At 42.2% G+C, this 14,027-nt stretch overlaps 1 pseudogene; it reads left to right on the plus strand.

Moving 5' to 3' along the window:
• The first annotated feature begins 12,202 nt into the window (after positions 1–12,202).
• LOC138397277 (small acidic protein pseudogene) lies at positions 12,203–12,862 on the plus strand (annotated as a pseudogene).
• Positions 12,863–14,027: the final 1,165 nt, after the last annotated feature.

The raw sequence follows: 14,027 nt of genomic DNA on the forward strand, positions 1-14,027 counted from the left end.
GTAGCTAGTGCAGAGGGATTTGTGGAACACGGTAGGGGGTGACATACTGTTATCTGTACCGTGGGGTTAATAATGCCTTCCTTGTAATATTGTTGCAAAGATTTGCATATGACAACACTCATCACGTAATGGGTTCTCAATACATGTTAAACACTTTTAAAAATTTTCTTGAACCCTTGATCTGTGTGTCCTTATCTTAGTTTTATTTTTTCTTGAGCTTTTTTTTTTTTTTTTTTTTTTTTGAGACAGAGTCTCACTCTGTTGCCCAGGCTAGAGTGAGTGCAGTGGCATCAGCCTAGCTCACAGCAACGTCAAACTCCTGGGCTTAAGAGATCCTCCTGTCTCAGCCTCCCGAGTAGCTGGGACTACAGGCATGCACCGCCATGCCCGGCTAATTTTTTGTATATATATATTTTTAGCTGTCCATATAATTTCTTTCTATTTTTAGTAGAGACGGGGTCTCACTCTTGCTCAGGCTGGTCTCGAACTCCTGACCTCGAGCGATCCACCCGCCTCGGCCTCCCAGAGTGCTAGGATTACAGGCGTGAGCCACCGCGCCCGGCCTTTTCTTGAGCTTTTTTTTAACAGCTTTGCTGAGACATAATTTACACACCAAACAATTTACCCATTAAAGTGTTCATTTCAATAGTTTCAGTATATTCAGGATTACGTAGCCACGACTGAAGTCAAGTTTAGAACATTTCAATTACCCAGAAAAGAAACATATACCCATTTGCAGTCACTCTCTGCTTTTTGTCCGCATAGATCTGCTCATCCTGGACATTTCATATCACTGGAGTATAAATGGAAACAATGTTTTCCACTGGATTCTTTCCCTGAGCGTTAATGTGCTCAAGATTCTCCCAGGTTGCAGCACGTATCAGTACTCATTCCTGTTTATTGCCAAATAATATTCCATTGTATGGATGTCCTACATTTCATCAATCCATTCATCGTTGATGAACATTTCAGTGTTTCTAACTTTTGCTATTTTGAATAATGCTGCTATGAACAATTGTGTACAAGTTTTTGTTAAAATATATATTTCATTTTGCTTGGGTATATACACTAAAGTAGAATTGCTGGGTGAAATGGCATCTCTATGTTTAAATTTTTAGGAACTGCCTGACTGTTTCCCAAACTGTCTGCACCACTTCACATTCCCACCAGCAGTGTTATTGGGTTCCAGTTTCTCCACATCCTCTGCAACACTTTTTATTGTCTGTCTTTTTGACCGTAACCATCTTAGTAGGTGTGCAGTGGTATCTCATTGTGGTTTTGGTTTGCATTTCCCTGATGAGTAATGTTGTGCATCGTCTTATCCTGTCCTTGTTGGCCATTTCTATGTGTTCTTGGAGAAATATCTATTGAGATACTCTACCTGTTTTTTTTTTTTTTTTTTTTTTTGAGACAGAGTCTCACTCTGTTGCCCAGGCTAGAGTGAGTGCCGTGGCGTCAACCTAGCTCACAGCAACCTCAAACTCCTGAGCTCAAGCGATCCTCCTGTCTCAGCCTCCCGAGTAGCTGGGACTACAGGCATGCACCACCATGCCCGGCTAATTTTTTTTCTATATATATTTTTAGCTGTCCATATAATTTCTTTCTATTTTTAGTAGAGATGGGGTCTCGCTCTTGCTCAGGCTGGTCTCGAACTCCTGAGCTCAAACGATCCGCCCACCTCGGCCTCCCAGAGTGCTAGGATTACAGGCGTGAGCCACCGCGCCCGGCCTCTACCTGTTTTTTTAATTGGGTTTTTTATTTGTTTGTTGTTGAGTTGTAAGAATGCCTTATGTTTTCAAGTTACAACTCCCTTATCAGGCATGTGATTTTCAAATATGTTCTCACATTTTATGAGTTGTCTTTTCACTTTCTTTTTGGTGTCCTTTTGTGGCACAAAAAATTTTAATTTTGATAGCATCAATGTATCTATTGTTTTCTTTTGTCACTCATGCTTTTGGTGTTGGGTCTAAGAAACCGTTGCTTAATCTAAGACCATGAACATCTGTGTTGTCTAAGAAGAGTTTTATAATTTTAGCTCTTTCATTTAGGTCTTTGATCCATTTGGAGTGTATTTTTGTATATGGTGTGGAGTAGGGGCCAAGGCTTAATGTGTGATTTCGGTGTGATTTCAATCTCCTTGAAACTGTCCATGTCTGTGAATTTCCACCTGTGATCCATGGCTGTGTTTATATAATTTTGTGAGGTGAGGAATTCATCATACACACACAGCTAGGTGTATACATTATTCAGATTGAATTAGCAAACAAAAACTTTATTGCTGGCTATTAGGTTGCTTCCAGTGCTGCTGTATAGCAATAGTAAAAAAGATATTAGTAACCACTGTACCTACTATATGTTGAACAGTAACTATGTTCACTAATTTTCATAGATCATTTCTTAATTTCTAAAAACCTGTAAAGGAATACAAAAAGAATATTTATTGTGCCAGCAATATTCTCATTGTTATAATTTTTCATTATTTATAATTCCTCACTGGCTTTGAGGGGGATTGAATCATAGGAAGAGACTTGCTTGTGAGCTGAGCATTAGGTATGAGGATGGTGAGGTGGGGGTTGCAGGGGAGAGACAGAGAGAAACAAGATAAGATGACTCTGTTATTGGTCATGTTGGGCTCTTTAGGGGAAGAGAAAACAGATGACGGCTCAAAGCCTGATGGAGAACTTGATTTTATGAACATAGGTGCTGGAAATAGATTTTAAAAAAGAGTTTCCACAAAATATCAGTTCTAAGGCTTCCTTCCCATCTTCCCATGAAACCTGCAGTAGGAGTATCTTGTCATTAACTTGCTGAGCTGGATTTATGTGGTGAAGGTATTGATGTTGTCTCCCACTGTGGAGTGGGCACAGCAAAGGGTCATCTTCCACACAGAAAGTAAAATTTCCTCAAACTGACACCTGGCTCGTTGGTGTGGGAAATTAACCAAATGAAGAGAGAAAATACATAGATGGTATTCCCAGTGTGCAGCTGCCAAAACCCCTAATTCCTCCCAGCCTTACTAAGGAAGCTGCATCAATTAGCAAAGCAAAACCCATTCCAGTTTCCTGTGCTTTTAAGATCGTCTTGCTCATACATCAGTGTTGATAGCAGAACTGTTCATAATAGCCAAAGAATGGAAACAACCCAAATGTCCATCGATGGATAAACAGATAATCAAAATGGATATAACCATGCAATAGAGCATCATTTGGCCATAGAAAGGAAGGCAGTGCTGATACAAAATGGTAACATAGATGAACCTGGAAACATGCTGAGTGAAAAAAGTGAGCCATAAAATTTGCATATTATATGATTCCATTGAAATGAAATGTCCAGAACAGGCAAATCCATAGAGACAGAAAGCAGATTAGTGGCTGCCTAAGGTAGGAGGAAGAAAATGGGGGGTGACTGCTAATGTGCAGGAAGTTTCTTTTAGAGACAATGAAAATGTCCTAAAATGTATTGTTGTGATGATTGTACAACTCTGTGACTGTACTGTCAATGGAAAAGAACCCAAACTCTGCAAAATAATTCAAAGAGGTCTATTCTGAGCCAAACTTGTGTGGCCATGGCCCACAGAGCCACGCCCAAGAAGCCTTGAGCAAGTGGTCTCTCCGTGGCTGGGTTACAGTTTGGTTTTATTCATTTTAGGGAGAAAGGAATTACATGTAAAATCATAAATGAATATGTACATTTGTTTGGCCCGAAAAAGTAGGACATCTTGAAGTGAGGGCTTACTGGTTATAGGTGGGCTTAATGATTCTTTGATTTTTAATTGGTTAAAGAAATGAAGCTTTGTCTAAAGGATTAGAGTGTTTTAAGTTAAGGAAGGCTGTTTCTGAATCAGAGAAATTGACATATACTGACGTATACTGAATTCGAGTGACCTGTTAAGTAAATTGCTGACCTGCAGGTGTGGTTTTAACCTTTGTCTTACATGGCCTTAGGCCTGCTAATGGTTTAGTATCTGACTGTTACAAAGAGTAACTTCTGAAGAGAGAGAGCATAACTAGGCGTGTCTGTGTGGCCGTGTTTCTAACACGGGTTCGGGACCACGGATGTAGAAGTCTCAGGCTCTGGTGGAGGAACGATCAATCTCATCCTATCCTTGTTCTGCACCTGGGAAAAGAAGCTTGTAATCACCGTCAGTGTGAAACTTGACATATTTTAGTTCCCTGAAGAAAGGGGTCAGACATAGTTGCAGAGCTAAGGTTACAGTTGACATCTGTTTGTTTATGGGACAATACATGTCTTGAAAAGTTGAGGGGGTAAATGAAGAATTTACTTATGAATAGTTTCTGAGGGCAGTCATCCAGAGACGCGTGGGGCCTTGTGTTTTTTTGTGTGTCAGGTTCTGAACAATGTAAAATACCTTAACAGCAATGTGGGAAGCAACAGTCATGTATTTGTGAAAGGAACAGCAGTGTCACATGACTCATGACTCAATCACATGACTCAATGTCCAGATTTAACTTTCTCTTTGGCATAACGAGTTTGGATGGTCCTAATATTGTTTTTATTTTATCTTTTTACAGAAATGTGAACTAAGATAAAATCTTAAGCTCCCTATCTGAGTGGACCCCTGTCTTGGCTAAGGGGACCCCAGAAAAACCTTAAAGTTGAGTTGCTGGGCATGAGGAGAAAGGAGGTCAGACACGCCTGCTTATGCCCATCCCTTCTGGAGTTACTCTTTGTAACAGTAAGATATGAAATCATCAGCAGGCCTATGGCCAAGTAAGACAAAGTTAAACCACACCTGCAATATACTCAACAGGTCACTTGAGTCTCAGTATATGTCAGGTGGCTTATTTCTGACTAAGAAACAGACTTCCTTATCTTCGCTTAGAGTGCTCCAAGCCCTTAGACAGAGCTTCATTTGTTTAACCAATTACCAATCAAAGAATCATTAAACCCACCTATACCTGTAAGCCCCCTTCTTCAAGATGCCCTACTTCTTCTGGCTGAACCAATGTATGCCTTCTATGCATTGATTTATGTGTTTACGTGTAATTGCTGTCTCCCTAAAATGTATAAATCCAAACTTTAACCCAAGCGCAGGGAGACCACTTGCTCAAGGCTTCCTGGGTGTGGCTCTCTGGGCTGTGGTCACACATATTTGGCTCAGAATAATTTTAAAGTTTTTGTTAAGCTAGATAAAAGGCACTCATTATACGTCTAGATCGTTTGTGATTAACCAAAAATTGTATGTCCATCTCATAACCCATTTTACCAAAAAAGAGATTACAAAAACCGCAAAGGAACCAATCACCAATAAGTAGGGGAGAGAGAGGTAAAAAAAAAAAAAAAAAAAGCTATGAATATAAAAATATATTTTGGTAGGAAAGTTTAAACAGAAAAGAAAATAATATTGTATGAAAAAGGATCATTTTTGGTGATTTTTTTGCCCTAAAGTAAAATAAGTCACTTAAAAAGAAGAAAATTTAGGACAAAACAGAAAGCTTAAGCATATTATAGATGGGCTGTACAAGTCAGTCTAAGGTTCATAGAAGAGAATTTATGAAGGGATTTTGTATGGAATCAAGTTGGCTATAATTAAAAAGGAAATTTTTGGTTAAAACAACAAAGTTTTCTTAAAATATTAATTTGTTCTTAATGAAATTACATGATGTATTCATTTGAATTTTATAACCTGTTTCCTTTTTAAATTAAGAAAACTTCTTGGTCGGGCGCCAGGTGGCTCATGCCTGTAATCCTGGCACTCTGGGAGGCCGAGGTGGGAGGATCACTCAAGGTCAGGAGTTCGAGACCAACCTGAGCAAGAGTGAGACCCCATCTCTACTAAAAATAGAAAGAAATTAGCTGGACAACTAAAAATATATAGAAAAAATTATCCGAGCATGGTGGCACATGCCTGTAGTCCCAGGTACTCAGGAGGCTGAGGCAAGAGGATCGCTTGAGCCCAGGAGTTGGAGGTTGCTGTGAGCTAGGCTGACACCACGGCACTCTAGCCTGGGCAACAGAGCAAGGCTCTGTCTCAAAAAAAAAAAAAAGAAAAGAAAACTTCTCAGGTTTATATCTCAAAAGTTCAACTTCTATGTCTTACATATTTCAGCTTTTTCTCCCCTTAAAAAAGTTGGGATGGTAACTGTCACCTTCAACCTTTCCTCAGCTCCTGTAATTTTTTTTTTATTTTTTCTGGTTCTAAGTCTGTTGCTAAAATGTTGCCTGATGTTACAATGTTTCATCTTAAACATTTAGAAAAGCCATGTTTTCCTCCAATATAACTTAATCCTATACCCTTGACTTTTCTTGCTATGTCTAAATTATTTCATATGGTCGGAAGACGTTTCATGCTGTTGCTAGATGTCATGTGTCCCCCATCAAGGTACTAGTTTTTCTTGTTCACGGTCCTCTATGATGTCATGTACACTCAAGACCCTGGACACACTCTCGCTGTGTCTGATTAATTCAAGTACCCTTTTCAACAGGTTTAGCTCCAAAGTTGTCTAAATGGCCTTCCTATAAAAAAATAAACAAACAAGAAAAAAACAATCTCATTACTGAATGTTTTTCTTTACCTTTTGGATATTTGGCCTAAAACAAACAAACAAACAAACAAACAAAAAAGCAAAGATTTGGTACTCTGTCAAGACAATCCCTGTGTTGTCTCTTTAGGTTTTTTGACTAACTGGAAAGACTAAACTTTAAAAGCGTTGAGGTTTTTACAGCCATGTAACTTCCCGTATTGCCTTTAAAATCTTGGGATGACTCTATCACTCTTGGTTAAATAAATGACCATTATTTTAAAGTGACTTGTGATTCTATTTTGAACAAATGTTTTAAACCTTAACTATTTGACAAACTTTCCAAAAACAAAATTCTAAATTCAGTCCTTTTGACTTCACACCAGCTTTTTAATATGAAAGCCCAACGAAGACATTTCAAGCTCATTTGGTAAGTTAAAACCATACAGGAAGCATTGTCAAATATGAAAGGATGTTTAACTTTCTTTGGGTTATATTTGTATAAATATATTATGAATATCTGCTCTAAAATGGTATGAGATGCCTAAAATGCTGATATGTGTTGGTATATGTTACCAATAATAATTATATGATAAATTGTCGTATGCCACAAATATAACCAAATCTCCTTTGTGTCTTTACCTATGGCCATTGTAAGACTTTTATCATTAACAGACAATTATTCTTTTGCTTTGATTCTTCTCAAACAACCTTTTATAATCAATGATGGTCCAAACTTTGCTTTTGAAAAAATAACTCATGGAAAGAACTAAAATATTTTTTATGACTTTTTATTTTAAACATTATTGACTTTTTTGTTTTGTTTTCCAGAGTGAAGACAAATATTATGTAAATAACAAAGTTTACCTGATACCTCCAGAATTTAAAAAACGTTCTATCCCACCAGCCCCAACCTGTTCTGTATTGCCAAAACCCTGCTGCTAAAACTATAAACATCCGCCCTCTAGGCCCAGGGACTATAGTGGAAGAGGAGGGGACATGCCATTGTGAGGGCCAGTTCCGAGGGATGGAGTGAGTTCACACCATCTAGATCAAGGACGGATACACAATTGCCTCAACAGCTGCTAAAATGAGGGACTTCGCCTTTTCAGGCCACGTGGTCCAGGCATCCATCCCAACCATAAAGAATTTCCCGCTTCCCATAAACTTAAACAAAAATGACAAGAGAGGATATCAAGATGCCTAATGACAGTAACAGGTACAGATGTTCCCAATTATGGGGTTTATGCAAATAGACACATAATAAGAAATTTATTGACCATCTAAGGACAAGTGACTGAAGTGACTGGAAAAGTACATTGCTGTGCAACAAAAGTCTGTAAATTCCTTAGCTTCAGTGGTTCACAGTGATTATGTGCTATGTAACAGATGGCTACAAGGCTCTAACTAAACCCAAGATGACCACAGCTCACTGCTTATAGATAAGTTAATTTTGTAACTTGCTTTGGACTTTGGGGTTTTACTCCTATGTCACCAAAAAGATTTCAAAAGGTTGATGAGTGCCTATCCACCTCCACTCCTGCTTGGCCTAGAATGTTTAATTGGCTGTAAGGCTTTTGGCACCAAGTCCCTTGGTCACCAAGGACCCAAGGCAGGTAGCCACACCACCCTGGCAACCACGGGGCAAAGTGAAAGTTTGGCCATTGCTGCCTCTGGCAGATCTTGGCTAAAAGGGGGAAGCTGTGAACTAAAATAAAATCTTAAGCCCCCCAGCTGACTGAATGGACCTCGTCTTGGCCAAGGAGACTTGAGAAGTCTTAAAGTTGAGTTGTCGCCATGAGGAGAAGGGAGGTTGGACACACCTAGCTATGCCCAGCCCTCCTGGAGTTAACTCTTTGCAACAATCAGACACTAACTCAGATTCCCCTAGTTTATTTTACTGTAGTTTTAGGCACTGCATTAATAAATCATTGACAGGCCTAAGGCCATGTAAGACAAAGGTTAAACCACACCTGCAGGTCATCAATTTACTTAACAGGTCACTCGAGTCTCGGTACATGTCCAGTGGCTTGTCTCTGATTAAGAAACAGACTTCCTTATCTTAACTCAAACACTCCAAGCCTTTAGACAAAACTTCATTTCTTTAAACAATTGCAAATCAAAGAATCCTTAAACCTACCTATAACCTGTAAGCCCCCACTTCGAGATCTCTTGCCTTTTCAGGCCAAATCAATACATACCTTCCATGAATTGGTTTATGATTTTGCCTATAATTCCTTTCTCTCTAGAATGTACAAAACCAAACTGTGACCCAACCACAGCAGGGTCACTTGCTCAAGGCTTCTTCGGCGTGGCTGTCTGGGTCACGGTCGCACATACTTGGCTTAGAATGAGCCTCTTTAAATTATGTTACAGAGTTTGGGTTCGTTTCCACTGACAGAACCAATGTTTATTTTTCATTGTATCACAGGGAGGCGCACCACTGATGCCAAGCTGTCTGGCTCGGATCACCGGGACAGCAGAGATGGGGTGGGTTGACCAAGAAGAGAGGCAGGGCTGTCCAGCGTGAGCAGAAGACACCGAACACCTACGTTGCTTGAGAGAAACCACTTTCCACACACCCGGCTCCAAGCTACCCTTATTCTGGGAAGCCTTCCAGCTGCGCTTGTCTCAGGGCTGAGTCCTGGAGTCCCACTCTGGGCTCCCCCCTCTCCTGTCCTCCCTTTGACCCTGCTGCGATTGCAAGGGGCTGGAGGCTTCCGAATCCAGCTCTGTCTCCCCCAAGACCGGGAGCTCCTCACCCTCCGCAGGGGCCGGGGCTCTTTGGGCAGGAAGAGGCGACAGGGAGCCCTTGCTGTGTGCTGGAGGAGGGAGTTGGGCTGCAGGTCCCTGAAGGCCCCCTGGGGCCCCTCCCAGCCTCTCCAGACCCAGAGGACAGCCCTTCCAGGTTGGCTTCCTGAAGAGGCTCATGGGAATGTCCAGCCGGGAAGGCCACAGCAGGTATAAAGCGCACAGCATCTGAACCAAGAGGCCCTTGGTCTGGCCCCTACCTACACCTGCCTGCAGGCGCCCCCTGAGAGCATCAGACAGGGGTGCTTTCCTGCCTTCTCCTTCTGGCCGGTGGAGAGGGACTGGAGTGAGAGGGTACGAGGCAGAATCAGAGAGCTGTGGGTAGAGCTGTCCAGCCTGGAGATGGGGTGCGGGGCTGGGGAGAAGAGCGGAAGAGAGGGAGTCCTCAGCCGCAGGTGGCTGGCTGGGGTCTTGTCTGTTTGCCCATCTGGTTCCTGGTTGTTCAGCCAGCCCAGGTGCCCACTGCAGCTTATAGGACGTGATTCTGGCCCTCAGGGGACATTTGGTCATGTCTGGAGACACTTTGGTTGTCACAACTTGGGGTGGGGTTCTTCTGGCATCTAGTGGTTTGAGGCCAAGGATGCTGCTAAATGGCAGACAATGCCCAGGGCAGCCCCCACCATAATGTCCCAGCCCCAAATGTCACTAGTGGCGAGGTTGGGAAACCCTGTGCTGGGTGTATTCTGCCTTCGCTGTTGTGTCCCTGCCAGCGTGGGTGGGAAGATGCGGGGAAGGCAGGGCAGAGCTGGGCGCGTCCCCGTGCTGTGAGATGTTTGCTCAGCGCCTGTGTGTGGGCCATCCTCAGTGAGACCAGAGTGGCAGAGCTCTGTCGCCTGTCAGAGGAGATGGGAGAGCCCTGGTGCTCTACCCAGCAGGAGGTGGGAAGGCAGACCGCAGGGGTGAGGCAGGGGCTTGGGGAGAGGGTGACAGCTGGATCAGCCCCTGCGGGAACTGTTGTGACATTATCAGAGGTCCTCAGGGCCCTGCTGGGGTCAGAGCCCCTGAGTTTAGAATGAGGTCAGTTAGTGACATCTGGTACTGAAGGATGAAAACCAACCAGCTCAGAAGACCGAAAACTGTATCAGAATCAATGACGACTCCATTTGTTAGGTGAACCCTGAGCCCTTTACCTGAATCCTCATGGACTCTCTGAAGGCAGTTCTCTGGTTACCGCCATTCTTGCAGTTGGGCAGAAGACGCCCAGAGCTGGAAAGTTCTTTCTCCAAAGTCACACAGTGGGAGCTGGGGTTGGAGCCCTGGGTCTGATGACTGTATGGCTTGTGTGTGTTTCAGAACATTCTCTCTGGAAGCCAGAGGGGAGTGGGTGCAGAGAAGGGGTGTGGGGAGGGGTCCACGAGGGAGGGGATGGAGCCAGGAGGATGGAGGGGAGGGGAGAAAAGGGAGACCTGTGTAGCAGGGAGAGAGGACGCCAAGTGCTGGGAGGGTGAGGGACAGACGGGAGCTGATGCTGGTGCGTGACTTCTGGGGAGGGCGAGTGGGTGGTCAGAGACTTTTCCCCCCAGGTCTTAAGTGCAGTCTTCCCATGTGGGTTACTTCATCCTCATTCCTGTGAAGTTCCTCATTGTCCAGGTGATTCCGTGTCCTCCAAGCTCCAGGCTGACCCCTGCTGGGGGAATACTTGGGAGACAATGCCCTGATAAGACCACGCAGAGAAACTATGGGTGGTTCTGTCCTGGAGCCAAGGGTTTAGTAACCCTTCTTAGAGAAGTGGCTCAAGGTACTTGTAAAAATATTTTTGTCTCATTTTCTGGTAGATTTCAGGTGTAGAGATTTGGGTCCATGGTATTTCCAGTTCGTGGTTTTGATGACCATGGGTTGCAAAAGATCCTTTCTTATTTCATTTATTGATCACCTTTCTTTTCTTTTCTTTCTTTCTTTCTTTCTTTATTTTTTTGAGACAGAGTCTCACTCTGTTCCCCGGGCTAGAGTGCCATGGTGTCAGCCTAGCTCACAGCAACCTCAAACTCCTGGGCTCAAGCAATCCTGTCGCAGCCTCCCAAGTAGCTGGGACTACAGGCATGCGCCACCATGCCCGGCTAATTTTTTCTACATATTTTTAGTTGTCCAGCTAATTTCTTTCTATTTTTTTGGTAGAGACGGGGGGGGTCTCGCTCTTGCTCAGACTGGTCTCGAACTCCTGAGCTCAAATGATCCGCCCGCTGGATACTGTGTATCTTTTCTTATTCAACATTATATCATTCTCTTCTTGTCTATCTCCTAGGACTTGTGTCAAAATAGGGTTATTTGTACTCAGGAGCTATAAAATAAATTCCCCATGGTTTCAATTAGAGCTTTTAAGACTTATTTTTTTAAAAAAATATTAAATATGTGACTTATGTGGACATTTCCAGATAGCTTCCATCGTCAGTTCCATGGAAAGACAGCGGCGGTGTCACTGACCTAGTTCAGTGTCACTATTTGATGACATGCCGTTTCCCGCTCCTTTCCAGTGAGTGCGGCTCCCGTCACTCACCACTCGCCCTGCTTGCACGGCGCCGGCCACACAGTCCCCGGGGTATCCCGTGAGTATCATTTTTGATCTTGATGAAAACATAAAATGTAACAGATGTCATGTTTTCTCCGAATTATTTTTGTGTATTTGTTTACAGGTGGTTTTTATCAGGTTATTTCCCTAAATTTCTGGCTCATCTGAGGGCACTTTTTTGTCATTACAGTAGGTGGTGGATATGATCAAATGATGGTTTCAAACCTATTGAGATAACTATGTAAATGTTTCTTTAGTCCTTAATAATGCCAGTTATATAAATAGATTTTCTGATGTTAAACCATCCTGAATCGCCATTTCATCATAATGGACAACTGTAGGGAAATTATAGTTGGATTTAATATAGATTATATTGCATGAGATTTTATTAATATTTGTAAATATGGGCGTTCTGGAGTCGCGCTGCCTGGGCCGGCGGCAGATTGCGGGCTGCCGGTGTCTCGGCGGAGGAGAACCGTGGGTGGGTTCGGCATTTCCCGCCGGGACCCCGACAGCCGTGAGCGGGACCAGAGGGTGTCACCCCCCGGGCGAAGCGTTCAGCCTCCCCAGACGACGGTCTTGGATCTAGCAATCGGGAGGCGGCAGACGTGGGCAATGAAGAGAGAAAACAAAAGTTCTCGAGACTGATGGTGCAGGAAAGAAAGAACAGACCGGTCGTCTTGCTGTAGGAGATCACAAATCAACATCGCACTTCCGAACGGGGGGAGAAGACAAGAAAATTAATGAAGAACTGGAGTCTCAGTATCAGCAAAGTATGGACAAGTAAATTATCAGGAAGATGTCGGCGACATTGTGGACTTGGCTTCAGTGAGGTAGATCATGATGGAGAAGGTGACGTGGCTGGAGATGATGACGATGATGATGATGATTCACCTGATCCTGAAAGTCCGGATGACTCTGAAAGTGATTCAGAGTCAGGGAAGGGAGAATCTGCGGAAGAACTCCACGCTGCCCAGCACCCTGATGAGGTGGAGGATCCCAAAACAGAAAAGATGCAAAAAGCGACTATAAAATGATGTTTGTTAAATCCAGTGGTTCGTAACTCCCGAACACTTAGTCTTTGTATTAAAAGTACGTATTGTTAGGATGCACAGTGGAGGACTGCTTATAGAGCACAGACCTTTGTATTATAATTTTTAAAAAAGGCCCTTTTAAATAATTACAAAGAGTGTTTGCTTTCAAATGCCATTGGTTACACTTTTATGGGCACGACTATAACCTTTTTGTAAAGAGTAAGAGTTGTACAAAATAAGAAATAAATACAGCACTCAACTTCCTTTCATATTAGCATCATCCACCCTCTAATCTCACCTTTTTACCCCGTCGGATGCAGTTATGGGGGACCCTTCTTTTTGTTTGTGGTAGCTATTTTAGCATTTTTGTTCCTTCATATTTTTCTCTTATAAAAATTTGATACTGTGATATGTTCATGAGAAATATTCTTTAATTATCCTTTGTTATGGTAGAACTATTCATCATGGATATTTCTGCTGCCAATCACAATTAATGTTAGCAAAAGGTTAGATAGTTTCCTCTTACTCAGCTCTTCTCTTTGGACCAAAGCAACATGAGAGCAAATACTTTCACACCTGTTTGGATGGAGTAAACACTGTCATACATTTGGAATGTTATGATCCCAAGAGTCTTTATATAATTTGAATTACGTTTTGTTAGGTTTTTGATAAAATTTGGCCAGATTTTACAGAAGAAATTAAATCTGTAGTCATTTAGTCCTATCTATTTAAAAATATGTAAAATTGGTTTGTTTTTTTTTTTAGATAATATGTGACCAAAGTTAGTTTTGTCCCGAAAGTCTAAATAAAGAGAAAGCAGTTTCCCATATTTGGTTGTGATACCTTTATCCTCATCTAAAATTGATGAACAAGTTTATTGAACAAGAAGCTGAAATAAGAAATTCTCTTCATTTTATCCCAGTGCTGTTATATTGATTATCTAATCACTAAAAAGAAATACTACTTTCTAATTTTATTGCTGCTTCTGTTGGACTGAGATGAGAATCATCTGACTGCTGTTACCTGGTTGATTTGTACAGCCAAGTAACACAAACTGCATTATGGGTTTGTCAGTGGATTTTTGATTAATTGGGTCCAAAATCTTAATCTTTCTAAGTAATAAGTTCAAAGTCTTGAGTCAAGCCTGTGAGCTGAACTGTTACACATCTAGTTACTTAGGTATTTGCTGTGTTG

Source organism: Eulemur rufifrons, chromosome 2 (genome assembly GCF_041146395.1).
Source record: "Eulemur rufifrons isolate Redbay chromosome 2, OSU_ERuf_1, whole genome shotgun sequence".
NCBI classification, from domain to species: domain Eukaryota; kingdom Metazoa; phylum Chordata; class Mammalia; order Primates; family Lemuridae; genus Eulemur; species Eulemur rufifrons.